At 37.4% G+C, this 22,253-nt stretch overlaps 1 protein-coding gene across 6 annotated transcripts in view; it reads left to right on the top strand.

The window, feature by feature from the left end:
• The window catches only part of dlgap1a (discs, large (Drosophila) homolog-associated protein 1a), a 124,565-nt gene that overhangs the window by 15,511 nt on the left and 86,801 nt on the right, over positions 1-22,253 (top strand). The window lies entirely within an intron of this gene.

The raw sequence follows: 22,253 nt of genomic DNA, 5'->3' as shown, positions 1-22,253 counted from the left end.
GCTCAGATGACTGGGTTTTAAAGAATATTGGTTTTCTGTATAGATTACAGATACAGTATATTGGTGTTAGGAATGTTAATGGGCAATTTAAATTGAAGTGTTGTATGCCTAAACTAATGTTTGTTATATCACGTTTTTTTTTTTTTTTTTACATTTTAAAATGTTAAAAGACGTGTGCAGTGATTAAGTGCCACGGTTTTGATCCTATTTCATTGAACCCCTTGGTAAAATCTCCACATTCAATTGCCAAAGACAGCATATCGTTATGGATGTGTACTTCCATATTAGAGAAAATGGGCTTGCCTTTACTCATTATCATCAAGCCTAACAATTCATATTAGTGTTAAAGACTTCATCTTTAATATTTTAATATGTACATCGCTCCTGAGAGGTTCCCGCACCATGATCTGTTGATTTTGAATCTGCTGGGAGATGCTAGTATTCAACTTTAAATTTTGTGAACGCTAGTAGCTGTCAACATATGATTTTTTATCGACGATGCCAATATTATAAAAACTGGCTGATTGTCCAATATGAGACCGATGTTACAGATATATACTAAAGAGGAGCTGAATAGTATACTGGTAAAACTTTGTAAACATTTATAATGCAGAATATTTATAAATAAACACTCACCTAAAGGATTATTAGGAACACCTGTTCAATTTCTCATTAATACAATTATCTAATCAACCAATCACATGGCAGTTGCTTTAATGCATTTAGGGATGTGGTCCTGGTCAAGACAATCTCCTGAACTCCAAACGGAATGTCAGAATGGGAAAGAAAGGTGATTTAAGCAATTTTGAGCATGGCATGGTTGTTGGTGCCAGACGGGCCGGTCTAAGTATTTCACAATCTGTTAAATTACTGGGATTTTCACGCACAACCATTTCTAGGGTTTACAAAGAATGGGGTGAAAAGGGAAAAACATCCAGTATATGGCAGTCATGTGGGTGAAAATGCCTTGTTGATGCTAGAGGTCAGAGGAGAATGGACCGACTGATTCAAGTTGATAGAAGAGCAACTTTGACTGAAATAACCACTTGTTACAACCGAAATATGCAGCAAAGCATTTGTAAAGCCACAACACGCACAACCTTGAGGCGGATGGGCTACAACAGCAGAAGACCCCACCGGGTACCACTTATCTCCACTGCAAATAGGAAAAAGAGGCTGCAATTTGCACAAGCTCGCCAAAATTGGACAGTTGAAGACTGAAAAATATTGCCTGGTCTGATGAGTCTCGATTTCTGTTGAGACATTCAGATGGTAGAGTCAGAATTTGGTGTAAACAGAATAAAAACATGGATCCATCATGCCTTGTTACCACTGTGCAGGCTGCTGGTGGTGGTGTAATGGTGTGGGGGATGTTTTCTTGGCACACTTTAGGTCCCTTAGTGCCAATTGGGCATCGTTTAAATGCCACGGCCTACCTGAGCATTGTTTCTGACCATGTCCATCCCTTTATGACAACCATGTACACATCCTCTGATGGCTACTTCCAGCAAGATAATGCACCACGTCACAAAGCTCGAATCATTTCAAATTGGTTTCTTGAACATGACAATGAGTTCACTGTACTAAAGTGGCCCCCACAGTCACCAGATCTCAACCCAACAGAGCATCTTTGGGATGTGGTGGAACAGGTGCTTCATTACCCGGATGTGCTTCCCACAAATCTCCATCAACTGCAAGATGCTATCCTATTAATATGGGCCAACATTTCTAAGGAATGCTTTTAGCACCTTGTTAAATCAATGCCACGTAGAATTAAGGCAGTTCTGAAGGCAAAAGGGGTCAAACACAGTATTAGTATGGTGTTCTTAATAATCCTTTAGGTGAGTGTATATACTTTTTAGTACTTAGAAAGACATATTTACTGAGGATCTGACACTTCACAATACTTTTTGTACATGACTTTATTGCTGCACATTTTGTTGGTAATGGAAAAGTGAAAAATTATTGGTCATTTTACAGTCTGTCACAAATTGTCTTTACATCTGAGTGTCTCAGGAGCAACAAATTTCAGGAACAGAAAGATTTATCGTCCAGTTTAAATTATCGGCCGATGACAATAAAGAAGAGGCAAAAATCAGCTCTTACCCACCACTGCAATATACCCGTTAGATGCAAGGAGTAAAGAAACATTTTCAATCCACTGGAAAACCTTACATGCTAATCGTTAAATGTGATGGCAATTTTGCCAATAAAACACAATGTTCTTTTATGTCTGAATAAGTTTTCTTTATTAAATCTCCAATTTAAGACAAGAATAGAATTTATAAGAATTTATTTCTTTGTACCCGCATCAATGTGCAGCTCTATGTCTCCAGGACTCCTATAATCATTAAAATCATTGAAAGGTTTTTATTTATTTATTAGTTTCTCAGAGCTCCATTGTGTCAAGCACTAACACTCTAGGCTTCAGACATTGTTGATTTAGTATTGCTGATAATGTGCTCAAGCATTCTGGATTCATGATATTCCTAAATACAAATATGAAGACTTTTCAGAATCTGAATGAAGTCACTTAAGAGGCCTAATTATTGCAGACTTATGCTGCCTTCACGTGCCATGGGAAAAAAGAATTTTCCAGTTGTAAACTGGTATTTACCAGTGTGTTGTGTTCAAGTGCTTTTGTTGTCGTACTTTAGGGAAAATACATTCACGTGACTAAACTGCCTGATCGCTCATTACTAGGACGCTCCTATTGACTGCTAGCTAGCATCTGCTAGCTGGTAGGTAACACAAAACCAAAACAGTATTTTTAAAACTGTTTTAACGCATTGTATTACAATTGTCAATGACACAACATTGTATAGGCTACAAAAACTATGTGCTAACAGTAGCAAAAAACATTTAGTAGTGTACAATGTTTATCATTCACTGCTCTTCTGTTGCTCTCCACCATTTTCAAAGGTCAAAGGTTATCTCATCTCGGCAACTCGTGCATCAAAATATTCTAAGAGTTGCCCAGTAGAAAATGCCCCATGAGGGGGTGTTCTTGTGAATTTTCAACGTCGGCTTTTGGTATTTACCATAATTACCATAGCACGTGAAGGCAGAATTAAGCCAAAAGTATACCAGGGACGTCCGCATATGCGCGCCGTCCGCATGATGTCATTTTCGTTATCAGGAGGGTCCGCGGTCGTACGCACGGACCGGCCACGTGCAGCCAAAAATTTGAGACCGCGCGGAAAGTGAGCATACAGTCCGCGTACAACAGCGCATGCGCGTGAAAATATTTAGACAGGACACTCCACTACAAACAATTATACAAATGAAATAGACAGCATTTGCACACACACAATCATTTTTCTTCTTTAATTTTTACTCTTTCCAAGAACAGAAAGCTGTGGAACATGTTCGTTTCCATAATGTTTGATTCCTGTTCTTTGTTGTCTTGTTGTTTGTTCTGAACTGTGTTTGCAATGGTGGATCGTTACTTTTCTTCACCTATCCTAATGTTTTAATGTACTGTAAATGTCACCAAATCAGTGCTGCCCTGGCCTGACGGCCTGGTAGAGTAATAATTTGAATAAGAAATCATTTGTATTGCGTATAGTACCGAACACGGCCATCCGTATTTAGCCGCGGGGAGTATCGCGGCCTTTAGAATATACATTCTAAGCAACATTTAAGGAGTAGTTTGCACAAATAAAAAAATCTTATCAGACACATCTACTTCTGTCAATATTATTTACACGGATCTAGAGAGAATCATGCCATAGTTTATTTGAAAAGGAAACGTACCACAATTTCAGTTACTGTATGTTTGTGTATGCTGTTCAGTAAAGGAGGGCTGTAGCTCTTCAATTTCTATTTATTTTACTGTGTCGTCCAGATAAGAGCTACAGTAAAGGGATTTGACAAGCAGGATTTGCTCGACTGTCTTAGATGTAATCATATACAGTAGAAGAAATCCAAAATGAGGTTGCAGAATTGTCAGCCATGACAACGGTGTCAGCCATGCAATGCGCCATCCAGCTCGTTAGGAGCAGCTGGGGTTAGGTAAGACACTCAAGGACACCTTGACACTTGGTCAGGTGGAGCTGGGGATTGAACCACCAACCTTCAGGTTTGTAGACAACCTACATGAACCATTGAGCCACTGCCAGCCCTGTCTGCCAGCCTGTTCATTACAGGTACTTAGACAGATAAGCAGTAAAAGTTCAATTGTAAGTGAACTGGTTTCAAATATGTCTGTAATTTAACACCTCTCAACCAGTGGCGGCCGGTGACTTCTTTTTTCGAGGACTCCGAACAGTTATTTTGAATTTGCGCCCCTCGGATGAGCAGTCACCAGCCGCTACTGCTCTTAAATACTACATATTCTTAGAGATTAAATAGCTCAATATTGGACTGATGTGTTATTTTTAGATTTGACAAACTTTCCAGGGAATACTCGCAGTACTGAGAGTGTTTTGACACTTGTGTGAAAATTGTGTCAATGTATTTGCCCTATATAACAAAATATAAACCAAGTGGCATTTATGTTAAAAAAACATGGCACAAACACTCTCACACAGATGCATATTAAACTTTGGTGTTAAATGGAAAGAATGTTATCCCAAAAAGCATTTGGTGCCTTGAGTTGCCACCGTGGAGAGAATTCCTTTCTTTGTACCCGCATCAGTGTGCAGCTCTATGTCTCCAGCACTCCTACAATCATTAATCATTAAAAAACAGATGTTGCCATGGTGGCATATCTATTGGCATAATCTTGGAATGCCAGCTGTGCCTCCCTATCATTATAGATCTCAGTCTGTCATTTGAATGATGAGAAAGATGTAGGCGTTTTTTAAAATACAGTGAAATTTCTCACAGAAAGATTACACAGATTTGTTGTGGCAAAAAAGCCAGCTTTTGTTTAAGAAGGGCATTGAGAGGGATGCACTCCCCCGCCACAGAGGTTTCTGGCGTGCTTAGGGGAAATAATGGATGTGATAAAAAACCCTATTCTTCAGTGTAAATGTCAACAGAGTAATTGACTGCACGTCATGACCGCACAATTCTTCTCGTCCTTGACTCAGAAAGTTAATGCATGTGTGCATCTTATTATTGAAATTGAAAGTATTATTTATATACTGCCAAGTTTTATATACAGTAGCCTTTACAATAAATGACCCTGACTGAAAACTCAGCTTAAGTCATTTTTGTACATTTTTATACATAAAAACATAATCTACAGAACATTCAGTGAAAATCTTAACTATTGAGGAAGGCCATGTCAAACATTTTAAATTCTTACAATATATGATATAAATGTCTAGAACGTTTAAGTAAACGTTTCTGTGAATGATGTAGTGAAGCTGAGGTGAGACTAGAATTGTATTTAGGCAAAGGACCCTGAGTGATACCCCATTATAAATACTGTTGGGGAATAAGTCACTATGGCAGGGGACTCGTGCAGATCCAAGAGGCTTAAATGTGTGCATACAGTTCAAGAGTACCTGGGGTGGCACAAAAGACATTCGGAGATGCAAAGAAATGCGATGATGTAAGCGGAATAATCTGGAGCTAACTGGGCCACTGCAGACAGAGAGATATTGAGGGGTGGGGGAGTCCTTGCATGGGGAAAAAAGATGCTGTCACAATAGCTGGAAAGGAGGAGGAAACCTAAATAAAAGGAGAAGAGCAAAGAGCTAAAAGGCAGAGTACAGTACATGTTTTAAAAACTGATAATGTGTAGTTCATGATGGCTCTTATTATGGGTCTTATTGTTCATAGTTTTTTCCTATGTACACTTAAAAAACTTTTTTTCAGTATGTTCTTACTGTAGGTAAGACTGCATTTATTTCCAAAATGTTTTTTCATAAACCATTTCGGATTTTCTAGAACCATCATTTTGTCTGGTTATTGTTTTCGTAGAGCTCACGACAGTAAGAATAGAGAATAGTATACCAGTGGCATGAAAGATGGGAAGAATTATCGAGACAGACTGAGCAGAAGATTCCTCAAACCTCTAATCACATCAAATCCAGGCCTACTGAGGGATGATGGGTAAATATATTGTCAGCAGAGAGGGCTGATGATAAGCAGTGCATCAGATTTTATAATGTCTAATATAAGGTTTTGCAGGCAGAATATTTACAGTAAAATCTGAATAAAGTATTGTTTAATAATTAGACACATACTTAATCTCTGTTAAGTAGCACAGCCTTGGTTAGATTATGCTCTGCTTAACATGCATTTGTTGAACGTGTGTCTTGCTGAACAAAGATTTGGATACTTTAGCCTGGTTCAAACACACACGTCATATTCCTGTATGCTTTATCCACAATCTAGGGCACATAGAGATTAAATAGAGTATATCCTATGCAGGATTCATCTCTCAAGAGGGAAAACAATCATTTTAATCAATTATTGGAGATTTTGCTTATCTTTCTCTGAATCACGTAAGACAGGACTCAATTTTTATTTCTTTATTTAAAGGGGTGGTTCAATAGTATTTCATGCATTCTGACTTATTAACACAGTTAATTTTCTCATGCTAAATGTAGGCAACGTGTCATGTATGTATGAAGTCCAGCTGACGTTTCAGGGGGTTCTATACGTATCACTTCTTTTTATGGGGACTTCCCCCGGAAAACCCCGCCCACCCGTCAATCAGCGGGAGATGCTAGAACTTACAAACATAACATCATGTGACAGCTTTGTTTAATTTCAAAACTCAACAATGGCACGAAAGAAGAAGTGTGTTTTTGGATGTAAGGAGAAGAAAGCCAGCCTTATGGAAACAAGGGATATAGTTTATTATCTGGGGTATCTGCAGAGTTTTGCGTGTGTGTTTGATGCGCTGGATTTCATTGAAAAGTCCAAACGGGGTCATGAGTTGCATGCGGTAAGTAAGACTTCTGTCTTATGTTGGAAATAGGTGCATGCATATTATATAAATTACACGAACATGTAGTGAATCATAAGTTATAAGTGTTGTGTAGTGTTGCATGACTCGTACTCGCTCCTTCCACGGTAGTAACTCCTCCTTCTTCATTTTTTCATACATTATACATAATCTTTCTTTTATAAATCTGATTAACTTTTAGAAATCTGATTAACTAAAGACTCTTCAGAGATATAAAGGATGTAATACTACTATATAGGTACTCCAAATTAACATCAGAAATGCAGAAACAGCGTGTGTTATGTGAGCTTTAATAATCAGCCTTTACTGTAAACCAGAAAAAGGCAATGCAGTTATAGCTGTTTTTAGCACTCATAATGCATATTCCTATCTTATTAATACTGATTAACACAGCTTGACTGACACACGTTCAGTACAGTTAAGCATATGCTAGCATTTAGATGTGGACCCCATGCGAGCATGTAAAGCTTTTAGGAGAAGTCACATGACTGTGCACAGTAGAATATCAAAGGCCGGATGACATTTGTGGCTAAAAGGTCAAACTGAATATCTCAGTCCTATTGCTTTAAAATGGTGCACTTGGAGAGAGGCTGAGTGGATTAGCCCCTGGTGGAGTTGGATGCTTTTGTCAGTGTAATTAATGATACATTTCTTTGTTATAGTGTAGGGTGCTTTAAAAGTGGAAGTCATTGTGCCCCATATAAAATCAGTCTGAAACGCACAGATTTGAAAAGCTTTGTTTCCCTGATTGGTCAGCTAATCTGTACGTTGTGATTGACCTTAATAGCTCTGAAGTCAGACGGAAATGTGACGCTCCTTACCATGTTTGAAAGATTCGGTCACAATGCAATGCTGACAGAAGTTAACTTCTCACAGTCTGTGAGTCCAAACGAGAGAAATTATGATAATATCAGTCTTGTCTACATCATCAATCCCAGGATGTAAACTGTTGCCTACAATCCGTGTGTTTGTTGTTGTAGTCCAAGAAAAGAGATTTACAGTGGAGACAATAACTCGCGTCATTGTTTACTTTGAGGTTTGGACCTTTCGCATATCTAAGATGTTTAACATGTACTAATACACACTTACACACGAAAGGAAATTTAAAATCATGAATCGGACAATAGGTGCCCTTTAATATTAACAAGATGCTGTATGACTAGTATTGATATGAATGTGGAAGATCACAACGGTCAGAATGGCCGTTCTAGTCCCGCCTCCCAGTAAAAAGAGCCAATCGTCAATCGGAATCATCTGGGAGAGGGTCTTGTTTGTCTTGTTCTAACAAGACCTGCCTTGCATTCCAGTTAGTTTTTTATGACCTTCCCTCACTAACTTCCCTCAGTCTCGTTCACTCGGATGTATGTCATTGCTTGGTTATATGAGTGCCCATTACTGCTGAAACACTTAAACTAGGTTCAAATGGTTCGCCCTAAACCCTTGATCAAATGGAAAGTGGAGACCGCCCCTCCATCATTTGAACTGTGCAAAGCACGAGTTGCTGAAGTGACGTCACAATCGTGTTGCATCGTGGAATATGAAGCTGGATGAAGTGTACATATGAAGCAGACTCACTCCGTCAGTCAAAATCGAGGGAGCGAGGATGTGTCCATACAAACTTCCCTCGTCCACTTGACGAAGTTGAACGCACTTCAAAATGGCGACAGGGATTTCCCCGAGGGAAGTGTTTGTAAAACTTTAGTGGAACGCAGCCCTGAAGTCGTTGCAAATATGGCAGCGAAGTGACGCCACTTCCTTAAAAGGACTTTGGATCAGATATGTACTTTAAGTTCAAATATGGTGACGCATCATTAACACTTTGGTTCTTGCATGTCGTGATGAAACATGCATGTCATGTGGCAACTAGTCATGAAACGCGAGTATTACTAAGATTTGACACATGTGACATCATATCTGGGATGGCATGAGAGTAAGTAAATTATGAGAGAAGTTTTCATATTTTTGCTCCTTTAATATGCAAATAATTAAAGGTAGAAAAAGTTCACATTTTGTCAGACTGCCTTAAGACAGTGCAGGACAAGTTAAGCTTCTGACACAGATGACATGGACAGCATTTCTAGTGAACTGTAGCATAGAGTGCCTTCACGTACAGAATGCTAACATGAACACTCCACTTCTCATTCACTTACACATTTCTACGTCATTTCTACTGTAGGTTCCCCATGTTCTGTAGTACTTTTTTTCAGACAGGCAACTTCACCGAGATCTTCCATCAGTTCTCTTCACCTGCGATTCTTGAAGCCTAATATGATGGGTGACTGAACAATGTTACAGCACTTTACAGCACAGCCCATTTACTTTTTAAGGGGGTAATTTCAGTTTTGTACTGAAGCCAGTGGACAGATCATCCTCTTAATTCCACTATCTTCATTCAGTCTACAAGGGCCTCATTATTTCTGATGGTTAATTGAGACTTGAAAGACAAATGAAAGGTTGTGCCTGCAGTAAGTGCTAGAATTCTACTTGTATTCCTGTTCACAAATGTATCTTAGGGCGTGTGTACACCAAGGTGTTTTTCTGGAGTATGTATTAATTTTTTTCCCAATCAAAATGCTGCGTTTTTTGTCCACACTGAGCGCTGGCGGTTTTCCCCATTTAGCACTGAGCGCCCAGAGTTAAAAAATGTTCAAGTTTTGGTGAAATGCTCAGCTCGTCAGTGTCACTTTTCACTTAGCCGGCCAATCACAGTGGAAAACCCGAGGTCCAACTCGAGACTGATCGGTTTCGGGTCTTAAACCTTTACGTGTGTCTCGGACACGGGTCGGGTATAATAATAGCGGGATCGGGTCTCGGGTAAATTAAAATGAATGTGGTTTTTTTCGAACGGACCCGAAGACCCGAACTCTCTTGCATGTGTGCATCAATGTCCTTTTCAAACCTCTCCCCTGTTTGACAAGAGCGCTTGCAACATTGTGTGGCTGGCGGTAGGTCAATTTTTTAATTTTTAACTTTTATTTATTTAAAAAATATTTATGCACGTCGGGTTCGGGTATAAAGTGATTCGGGTCATTTCGGGTCGGGTACATTTCTTTGGACCTGAGAAGACCTCTAGTTCCTAGGCATATCAGGCCTAGAAAATCGCAACTTTAAATTTTCCGTCGGTTTTAGTGCACAATGTAACTACAGAAGAGTCAAGTTTTAAATAGGAAAAATATCCAAACTCTTTGGTTATTTTTTAGCACGATGCTAATGGTCTAATCGGATTCAATGGATTATGCTAAGCTATGCTAAAAGCGATACCCGAAGTTCGGCTAAATGGAACGGTAAAAATCAAATGTTTAACTCTAGGGGAGCTGGAAATGAGCCTATTTTTTTAAAAAGTGGTGTGTCCCTTTAAAATATGAATAGTTTGCAATCCCATAAATATTGGGGTAAACCTCTCATTTCAGATTATTAACAGAAAATATTAATTAGTTTATATGATTAGGTGCTTCAAAGATTAAGTATCACACCCTTACCATATGAAAGCTTAATGTACCCCACTCAGAACCAAACAGCGGCAATAATTTTATAGATTTATTAAAAGTCACATTCAATATATTTTGTATTATTTTATTTGGGCCTAACTGATATTTTTTTTAAAGATACAATTAGCATTGTGAATGAGGTTAACATAGTCAGTTTTTTATTCAGACACGTGTGTTACATCTGTCAATGTCATTTAACAGGATTTAGAGAGAGTCGTGCCAGAGTTCAGCTATGTCTGTGTATGCTTTTTAGTAAAGGAGGGCTGCGGCTTTCAATTTTCTGCAGTATATGGATTTGCCAAGCAGGATTATCTGACTGTCTTAGAGGGCATCATATACCGTAGACGAATTGCAAATTGAGGTTGTTGTTGCACAATTTTATTTCCCTGTGTTACAGAAAACTGCCAGCCGATTCATTACAGGCACTTGGACAGAAAGCAGTAAAAGTTGAAATGTAAGTGAACTGGTTTCAGATCTGTCTCATTTTAGTGTAATGTAATGTAACTCCTCTCAACTACTACATATTCTTAATGATGAAATAGCTCCACATTGAACAGAAGTGTTATTTTTAGATTTGACAAAATGGACAAATGGGAATACTTGCATACAAGGAATGTTTTGACACTCGTGTGAAAAAAGTGAGAATGTATTTGCCCTATATAACAAAATATAAAGCTAGTTGGCATTTATGTTAAGAAACATGGCACAAACACACTCACGCAAATGCATAATGAACTGTGGGATTATGTAGGAAGCATTTTATTCCCAACAAGGATTTGGTGCCTTGTGTTGCCACCACGATGATGCAGCATCGAATTGCTTTGCGAAACAGAGGATGCATTAACAGGGTAACAAAACAACCTGACAGCCCTGCCCATATAGGAAAATTCTTGAAACAATTAAAATCTTGAAAAGCAGCCAGCATGCAATGATGCCATTAGCAGCAGCTCTGCCGTTAAAGTGGAGTCGGTGTGGTCTGGCACAATCAGTGTTGTTGCATTAAAAGCAGTTACATCAGAATGAGGCTACGGGGTATGTGAATCATTAAACGGAAGTGCTAGCGTGCATCTATAGAAAACTCGGTGGCTTCCTGCTGTTTTCTTATTCATCGTTATGACGGAGAGTAATTCCTCGAAATAGAACAGCAGATTTGTTTTGCTTCGAGGCTCGCGCACGCTTGTGCACTGGGCTTGCGTGACTCACTCGGGCGTCCAGAGGTGTGGAGGAGTCTTGTGGGGTCAGAAGCAAAGCTCAGCAGGCGTGCTGCCGTGGGATTTAAGCTTGACATATTCTCATTATTAAATGGGCTCTGGGTCATTGGAGAGCTTTAAATAGAAAGACAGTTTTGTGTGTGTATGCGTAGGCTTTTATGTAATTAAAGTAATTCTGGTGTATATGTCATTATGTTTTGGCATTTTCCTGTGAACTGCCCCTTTGAACTGATGCATAGCCTTTTGGGCCATTTCGGAGATGCGAGTGAACAAGGGTCATATTGCTTTTCATTTTTTTATTAGGAAATAAGACAAGACATGCTAATAAACAGAATGAGAATTAAGGAAGAACAACCTTTTGTAAGATTGGTGGTTAGTGTAAACGGGGCATAATCTCAAAGGGGTCTATGGCTCCAAATTTAGCTTTTGACAGTTTTGACAAAAAATGCCATTGGTCCACAAGACAGCTCTTCTGTTACAGTGTCACAGTTCATTTTCCCTTTCAGTTTGGACAGAAAATCATGAAATCCTCATCATTGGATAAAAGCATCCCCAAATGTAAATGTATCACATTGCGTCTTGGCACGTTGTAAAGGTTTGATTGTATTCATTTTAAAGTAACACATCTAATGCAGAGGCTGTATGTCTCCGTCAGTGATGATGTGCGGAAAGGCTGGCGTCAGTGAGGTGTCAGTCTGCACACCCACTTTGTGGTGAGCTTTATACTTTCTTACTCATCAGCCTCTGTTGTTATTTATATGCCCACATTCCTACCCAAGCAAAGCATAAGAAAGAACTATGCATTACTAATAGCTTTCACGGCCACCTTCCTTGCAAAATGTGACCATTTCCGGTGAAAACAAAGCTAAAGTCTCTTTTGTGTGTGTGATTTACTGTTTTTCTACATAATGTAAAGAACATTCTGTAAAAAACATACCTTGTAATCTTTGATATATCTTTAATATTGACTGAATAAGATCATGTCAAAGAATTAATGTGAAATCATTATATCAAACTTTGATGCTCCTAATCTCGTAAATAGATTATGAGACTTTAGCCTGGATTTCACAGACAGGGTCCCAAATGTATTGTGGTGGTGAACAGGGTAAAATCATGGCAATATCATGGTACTGTGGTGTTATGAGATGTATAGTGTCATAGGACTATAAAGGGATAGTTCACCAAACTGTTTGTGGACCCCATTCACTTCCATAGTAGTAAAAAATAATACTATGGAAGTAAATGGGGTCCATGAACAGTTTGGTTACAAACATTTCTCAAAATATCTTCCTTTGTGTTCAACAGAACAAAGAAATTTATACAGGTTTGTAACTAGGGGTGTGACGAGACACTCAATTCACAATACGAGAAACTATATTGGGTTCACGAGAACGAGACGAGAATATATTTTTACACTTTTTAAAAAATCCTCAATGATTAAATAAATGAATAATAAACTGAAATCATGTTATTTTTAAAAGTTTAGACTAATCAAGGACTGTCCCTAACAATTATTTTGCTAACTGATAATTAAGTAATTTTTTGGGGGGTAATAAAAATAGACCCAAGTGAGCAGTAGCCTTTAAAATTACATAATAACGAAGATGCAATAAAAATTGGTTCAAATAAAGTATTAAAACCAACTTACATTAAACAACATTAACAAACGCATTACATTTGTGGGCTATAAATAAAAAGCATTATGTATGTATTATAACAAATGCCTGCAGGGGGCGATAGTGGACTCTCACGGACGCTATCTTCACTTTCACTTTAGATGGAGAGAAACGCTTATTTTTAGCCAAACAATGTTTAAATCCATTTAAATATTTAATATATGTCCATTTCTTTACACTAGAAATGATACAGTCACTGTCATTTTTTAGCAAAACATGCAGACATTAAATCATGTAAACTCTGTGTGAGGGTTTAATCTGCTGAGACTTCATATCTGACACTGATCAACAGACAAACACAACGCGTCTCAGACTTCACACGAGTTCCCAAACGAACATTATTGAAAAAAAAAAACACACGTAGTAAAAGACAGAATATAATGCATGCACTGTAAAAGGTTCAAACAGAAAGCTGCATCCTCCGGAGGTCGCATATGCAGGCTGCATACGTCATCAAGGTTTATTTCAGATCATTAACTGAGCATTACATTCGCAAGTCGTGAGCATATTACAACAATTTGCGATCAACTAAATAATTAATAAACTTTATAATTGTTAATAGTCTCTAATAAGACAGTCTTTATGAAGTAAATGCAGTTTAAAAATGTGACATCCGAAGGATGCAGTCCTTCATTTGAGAAACGGCCAGCATTTCACATCCACAAGAAATCTCGCGAGACACATTTAAAGGCGGAGTGCACGATGTTTGAAAAACGCTTTAAAAAGGAGACGGGCCGACTACCAAAACACACTTATAGCCAATCAGCAGTAAGGAGCATGTCTACTAACCAACATCCTTGCCGGGTTGCGTATGTGTGGGGCAGGTCTTTTAAAAGAAGGTTCTATTGGGGTAGGGGCGTGTTTGTTTAGGTGATTTCAAATATCAACATTGGCTTTCAAACATTGTGCACTCCGCCTTTAATCTCGCGAGATCTTGCACACCCCTATTTGTAACAACATGAGAGTGAGTAAATGATGACAAATTTCATTTTTTGGGTGAACTATCCCTTTAAATGTTTCCATATTTGTGTATTGTGATATTTATATGGTACTTCACGGCATTGGGGATGCAGTGCACATTAGCAGCAAAACCCATGTCCAGAAAACATAATAACATGGTACCAAGTGCACTATACTGTATCACTTATATCAGTCTTTTATTTTCCTCTCACGTCGTGTTTACTTCTCATCACTTCAAAGACACAACCCGAGAATGAATGTTTTAGGAAACGGTTCTCACCATTCAATTGAACGAGAAATTGCATGCAGTTGAGATGCATCTAGTATGAATCTCCTCTGAGGAATATATTTAAAAATATATAAGTCTGTGATGTTTGCTGTTATTTTTTTAGCTTTCTTTGCCAAACGTAAGGGCTGCAGGTCTCGCGTGTAAAGACGATTTTTAGTTTTGTGTGACGGCTGAATGACACGGTTCGGTGCAGTACAAAGCTCTCGTAAGATACCCCAGTGACTGCTTTCCATGAGAGCCTACTTTCTTTTTCACACAGTTTTATGTGAGAGGATTGATCCAGAAATCACAGACCACTTCCCACAGGAGAGGTCGTGGGCTGTCTCCTTGTCAGAGCTTGTAGACTTTTAAAGTTGACAAAGTTTTTGTGTTATCAGTTTTAAATGGAGCAGACTCTTCTTACTGGTGCATGCACTTTTTACCATAAAATGTATCTATATATATATATATACACTCTCAGAAATAAAGGAACAAGGGTACTGTCACTGGGACAGTACCCTTTTAAAAAGCTACACCTTTTTACCCAAAAAGTGCATATTAGTACTTCAAAGGTACATATTGGCAGTTCAAAGATACATATTTGTACCTAAATGGTACATATTAGTACCATTTTGTTAAAGGATACTGCCCCAGTGACAGCTTTGTACCTTTATATTAGTCCTGACATTTTAACCATTGCCTTAAAGGTAAAAAACGCGAATTCTTGGTCTATTCCATGTAGAAACACTCGACTAACTTTCCCATTGTAAAGAAACTGGAATGCCTCTTTGCTTTTATATTGCGCATTGAAGACCCGTCACCCCTGAGCAACAACATGAAATGATTAAATATATCTTCATATGATATCAGGCCATTACTTAATTTCATCCTCACACTGGTTCATACATGGCAGGTGTAGTAAATATTTTCCTGTTTAAATACTGTTTAAAGGTGCAGTGTGTAAATTTTAGCACCATCTAGTGGTGAGGTTGCGAATTGCAACCAACGGCTTAGTCCACTGCTCACCCCTCGCTTTTGAAACACATAGAAAAGCTACGGTAGCTGCCACCGGACAAACATGTCATCGCCGGAGACAACTTCTTTAAAAAAAAAATGTCTGTTAAAGGGGACAGAGAATGAAAAACCATTTTTATCTTGTCTTTGTTGAATAAAGGTAGTCTACCCACATTCACAAACATACAAAAAGTGCTAAACATGCTAGACATTTCAGTCTCATAGAAATTCCTCTTTTAGAAAATGTCAGCCAGAAAACAACCCAATCTGAAAAACTGATGCTTATGACATCACAGGCATTTAACTGCCCCTCCACTTTAAAATAATTGGCTACATTTTTTGAGTGGCAGCAAAGTCAGCCAATCAGTAATGAGACTGCAAGTTAAGCCAGTAGGGGGAGCCAAATAGGTGCAAAACCACTTTTTTAAAATCCCCCACCCTAATAGAGCTATTTGAGAAAGGTTTTTAGGAAGCTTCTAAGGCATTACAGACCCAAACAAAAAATTTTTTGTCTACATGTTACATCACAGAACAAGGATAAATACTCCGTTCAATCATTCTATGTCTCCTTTAAGGGCTTCTGTAGAAAAATGGCGGCACAAAATGGCGACTTCCATGTAAGGGGACCCTTAGTGTATGTAGATAAAAAGCTCTCGTTCTAAAGTAATAAACACATAACGCTTCATTATATAAGGTCTTTATACACCCCTGATAATATATTTTTGTATAATATTTTGCATTTCTGTCAAAAGATCAAAAAATTACACACTGCACCTTTAAATAATGTTTTATGCGTGCTCCCACTACACTGTTTTTTACTGGCTGGCTATTGAAACGGACGTCTCTCACAAAGAAGGGAAATACGTTGAATCACTTGTGTTCGAAAATAAGATGGATAGCCTGCTGAAAGATTGAGAGCAAAACTCACGCAACACGATCAGTGGCCCTCAGTGAGGTGTTGATGATGTTGAAGTTTCAGGTTTGGGTTCACACCAGTGCCAGTCTGTCAATGAAAGCATTATCCTGGTGTAGTTTTGTTTCAGAACCTTGCATCTCATTATAAAAAAAAAACTGTAAAACTATACATCTAACCTTCAGCATACTTGATTAGTAATTTACCAAGGTCTATACTGCAAAAGCAAGTGTTGCAGTAAATGATGATCACAGCTGCTTTTCCATGTCACGTGATCAGGCTGGGTGTCAGATGAACCGTGCTGTGGGATCCTGCACTCCTTTATAACAGACAGCTGAACAGTATGAGACCTCATTGGTGACACTTTTTATTTTTGGATTTTCATTTGTTTCTGCTAGTGATGCATTATAAAGCTTTTTGTTAGGTTTATGTATGAGTATCTCGGATGTGTGCTTAGCTCAGCTTCACCTTCAATCCCACTTTTCAAAATGCTGATGGCATCAGTTTTGTTTCAGCAGTAAAAGAGTCAAATTTCGAGCAAATGAGTTTGAAAATATCGCCGCTGTGCAGATGATGCATGCTGCAGGAGTTCTTCTGTCAGGAAAGTGAGGCGTGAAAACGCCAATGAGCCCCGGCAACTGTTGCTAACGCTGTTTCTCAGTTTGCGTTCCATCTTCTTTTTCTTTTCCATCTGCAGCCCCCTACAAGAGAAAAACACTTTTTATTTATTCAATGAACACATGAATTATTAACCTACTGTGGTATGTGACTAGGTCACATTTGTAATATGTAGCTTTAATATTACCAGAGGTATGCGTTTATAAATAAAGATGAGCATATGAGAAAGGAAAATAAAGTGCAAAATGAAATTCAAAACTGTAGTAATCTTTTATGCAACGTATGCAAAGTTTACATAGACCAACATTTTTCTAATTGTGGGGCGGTGGGGAATAGGAACATTACAAGTGGGGCGTGACAAACGGAAGGAAATTTTGTCATTTTTGTGCCCATCTCTATTAATTCCTTTATTTATTGACCATACACTTAAAACTAAACATTTAAACTTAAAACAACATTAGACTGTGCTGAAACATAGCCAAAAATAGCCCCCTTAGTATCTTTCAATAGCAGGGGACTATTTTAGGGCACTACGTAATATCATTGCTCCTTCTGCAGCCATGTTACGGCAGCAAAGTCCCCGATTACCATGCCAGAATGAGAGTACAGTTCCCAACCATATCTGCCCAGAAAATCGCACCTTTTAATTTTTCCGTCGGCCTTAGTACACGATGCAACCACAGAAGAGTCAAGTTTTAAATAGGAAAAATATCGAAACTCTTTGGTTATTTTTTAGGCGCGATGCTAATGGTCTAATCAGATTCAATGGTTTATGCTCATAGATATGTACACTAGATGTCGCCTTGGCTACGGTAGTTCATTGAAACGAATGCGTCAAATAGAGCCACCATCTTGAAACAGGGGAGCCCTGCATCAGTGTCATTGTAGGCAATGGTGTAACGGAAATAAAATCACCATAAATTGTCATGAATGCGATTTTCTAGGTTTTTTTTGTTCCAACAGTCAGACATGTATTTAGCATTGAGTCCAGAAAAAAATTAAAGTTTTGATATTATGAAAATCTACTTTTTCTAACTGCAATACATAGTACTAGCAGCCCTAACATCCATACGCAGCACAAAAGTCCGGCATCGTCCATGAATTCGAAGTACAGGTGGAGATACCGGCATTACCTGGCTAGTTCCTATGACAAGACCCCTGTTTCAAGATGGCGGCGGTTTTGACTATGCTATGCTAAAAGTGGTAGCGCCAGACCCGGAGATCAGCTGAATGGATTCAAAAATGGTAAAAATCAAATGTTTAACTCTAGAGTGGAAAATGAGCATATTTTTTTTTTTAAAGTGGAGTGTCCCTTTAATTGAAGCGGAACAAAACTTTAATAAAAGTTAACAATGGGATAGGTTTGTGACACAGAATGAAAAGAAAACTGGAGATTCGTCACCAGCAAAGAAAACCAAGACAGACACTGGACCTAATAAACCAAAAAGCCAGACGAAAATAAAGTATGATGACTTTTATCAGTGTCAAAATGCAAACACAGTTGTTTATTATTTTTTACTTTTGAACAAAGTCTTATTTCATGTCTTATTTCATTCATATTCAAGTGATATTTTGTTTATTTTCTCTATTGAAAATGTTTAATGCTTTTATGTTTTAAAATATGATGTGATGAAATAAATGTCAACAGTTAAACTTAAAGCCTAGTTGATTACCATTTGGGGCGATTGGGGACAGGTAGGGCTTGCAACCCTTCCTTCCTCCAAAGTGGGGAAAAGTTTGAGAAACACTGAGATTATACTAATCGGTTTGTTATCGTCTGAATCTTTTAGTAGGAAATCATACCTCATAAATCTCCTAGCATCAAAACATTCTCCGTTCACAATTTCCCCTCTGAACTTCAAAAATGGTTAGTCCAGAGAAAGGCAATCTGGGCTGCTTCAAAACCGAACATATTGCATTATCACGGGTTTGTCATTTGCCCAGCAGCCTGAGGCGCTGCCATATATCAGTAAAATAGGCTTCATGGGTTCCTGGTTTCTCCTGTGCTCATCCTTGATTTTACTGCACACAGCAACCTGCATGCTGATAATAGATGTAGAGTCATTCATTATCTCCATCAATCACTGATCCTCATACGCAGAAACTGGACACAAAGAAGAGAACACAGATTACAGTTGAATTAGTCTCTGTAGCCTGTCAAGATTATCCTTTTGTATAGGTGGCAAACCTAATATAAGATCTACTGCTGGTGAGATTGAGTAATGCTTGGTGGTTTAGATATACTGTAGTACAGATGTATTGAAAAATATAATTTCTTGTGGCTTAGAGAAATCAATTGCAAGTCTGAGTCCTGTTCAACTGTCCTATTTTTAGGTAAACAAATCTGAATGGCTTCTGTTTGTCAATAGTTGTTTTATGAGTTTGCTTTCACCGTTGTCTTGTATTTAAATGCTTTCATCTTCAAGTCATTTATGACCTTCATTTTGTAATTCTGTTTTCGTCTGCTTGATGTAACTTTGTTGTGTCATTGTGATGAAAGACAGGAACTTTGAAGCCCCCAAACATAGTGTAATAATGTTTATGGCGTCATTTGTCAAGGGTAGTTTGAAATTATCAGAGGTTGTGTACTGCACTTATTATGCTAATTGGTTTTTATAATAAATTGTTTGTTTGTGCCTGAAGCACTTGGAAAGTGAAAGTGTGAGGCAGAATTTTGCATAAACAATCACACAATTTATTAAGTATACAAAATATGTAATCAATTGCTGATAGTTTTTTTACCACAAGGTCAATCATTGCACAGTGATTTTAACTTTACTTAAAGGCATAGTTCACCAAAAATTGACAATTAGCCAATATTTTACTAATTCTTAAGCTATTAATCCATCAAAAACTAATCTCTTCCGAAGTGAAGTGATGGGATTTTGTATAGAATCATTTGATTATAAACTTACTCGGGTGATCCTCACGAAAACTTGGTTTTAAAAATGTCAAGCATGAAAATGTAAAAATGGCTTAAATTTACTTTTTTTCCCACCAGACATTGAAAAACAAAGTCTGGAGTAAATGGGAACATTAATTTAAAAACTTTTACTTATCATTTAACACTTTTTGTAACATAATTTAAAAAAATTGTCCTAAAAAATCTCATTACCGCAACAGTCAGAAAACATCAACACTGACATATTTTCAAAATGACATGACAAACCTGAAAGAACATAATTTGGAGATTCTGCACATGCATTTAAAATCAAAGTATTATGCTTCTATTAATTAAATTAACATTTAACAAGCATCTGTTGCGGTAATGATAATCAAAATGTCGTGGAAGCATTCTGACAAGACAATATTTCAAATCAACTGTAAAAAAAAAGATCTTACCTGGTAGCCATCTTGAAGTAACTGGTCCATGTGCTTGGTCACTCAAAATTAAACTTTATTAAAATTCTGTATGTGTGCTTAAACTGTTCTCAAAAAGTGTTGCGGAGGATGAGAACATCAGGCATGGACACATCATTTTCCTAATTTTTCTTCATTATTATTATACATGAATATTCAGTAAATATTTTTTCTGTCATCTAAAGTAGTCTAGCAAAACATTAATTTATTTTTTTCTTAATATTTTTGTGTTAATTTGATTAAATTACAACATAACGCATGTTCAAACACACCTGGACACATTGCGGTAATGAGAATTTCAGCAGAAAATGAGATAAAATTTCCAATTATAAATTCTTATGTTGAAATCACACATTGTGCAAGGTAGAACACAGTATTGTGTTAATTCTGATGATTTTTAATGTTACTATATTACACATTTTAAAGCTAAAATCATTAGTGCCGTGGTGTTTCAATGGTTTCGTGAGAATCACCCACATATTGTCAACAAGGCTTCTCTAATTTGCAAACCATTTGTTACAAAATTCTTAAAAGTTCACACAGAATCATGTTTTTAAGTCATTTTGCACATTATTGGTGAAGTTCAGTTATATAGCCATATCATATCAATGAAGTTTGACTTTGAATACTGATATTTATGATATTTGCATTTATGCATTTGGTAAAAAAATTATTTAAAGTGACAGTGCATTTTGTATACTGTATACAAATTATCAGTCTGTGTATCCTGGGAATACAACCCCTGCATTGTTATCCTCATGCTGTACTGGTGGAGATATAGAGACAGTATATTACTGTAGGAGGCAGTGAATAACTGTACAGTACATCACCTATGAGATTCAGGGGGCACAGGGCTGTACGCCCCCATAAGTTCAGCTCAACCGGGAAATCAACACGGTGCTTCCAACTCATTACATCAATAATGATGCTAAGGAAACAGCTTGTCCTGAACTGCATCCAGATATTGTGTGTGTAGCTTATGACACATCCATGGGTTTCTCTAATATTCTAATATCTGATCAATGCAAATATATATATATATCTCAAATGTTAGTTTTATGGTAAAGTTGTTTACACTTTTTAAATGCCACTATTAAATAAACAATCAAACAGCATGACACAGGGAGCACATTAAAACTTGTTTGGCAAATAGACAATGATTGCTTGTACCACCTGACATTTTTTATATGCATTTTAAACACATTGTTACTGACTCAAAATATGTATTACATCCATTTAAAAAACATTTTTAAATCAGTTTTTATAAAAGTGCATTTTAAAAAACACATTGTTCCTGACTCAAAAATATGCATTACATCCATTTTAAAAAGATTGACATTTTTTCCATAAAATTTTGAAGAAACTTCAGATTTCAATTTTAAAATTGTATTTGATAGAAAGTTCAGCAAATGTCATAGTACCCCCTTGCTAAATTCTGATTTGTCTTCTTTACTGTATTTATTTGCATGTTAAATTGTGGGTGGTGCATGTCTGAATAATAGCCTAAACGCATAGCATATATTATAATTACATAACTAGCACTGCCTTGTATGTAATGTGCCTTGTATGTATACTATCTAGCTTTGTCTTGTATTTGTTATTATGTAAATATTCACAAACTCTAAATTTAAATACCTAATTTCGGTTTGATGGACTAGACCTAAAGATGTTTTATTTAAGAGTTTTTCCGAGGGGCAACATCTGCCTTTCCGTTCTGCAGATTATCTTTGTTCAGTTATGTTTGTTTATCGTCATGTCTCCTCCAGTAGCCTTTAAAGCGTGTGGCAGAAAGAATTCTCTACTCGTTCTCTCTCATCCCATGTGTTTGATGTCTCAACGCTTCACTGTCTTTGCCTTCAACACTTTCTGTCTCTATC

The sequence above is a fragment of the Misgurnus anguillicaudatus genome, chromosome 2, assembly GCF_027580225.2.
Source record: "Misgurnus anguillicaudatus chromosome 2, ASM2758022v2, whole genome shotgun sequence".
Taxonomy (NCBI): domain Eukaryota; kingdom Metazoa; phylum Chordata; class Actinopteri; order Cypriniformes; family Cobitidae; genus Misgurnus; species Misgurnus anguillicaudatus.
Note: the sequence above shows the minus strand (reverse complement) of the source record. Positions and strands in the feature narration are given on the sequence as shown.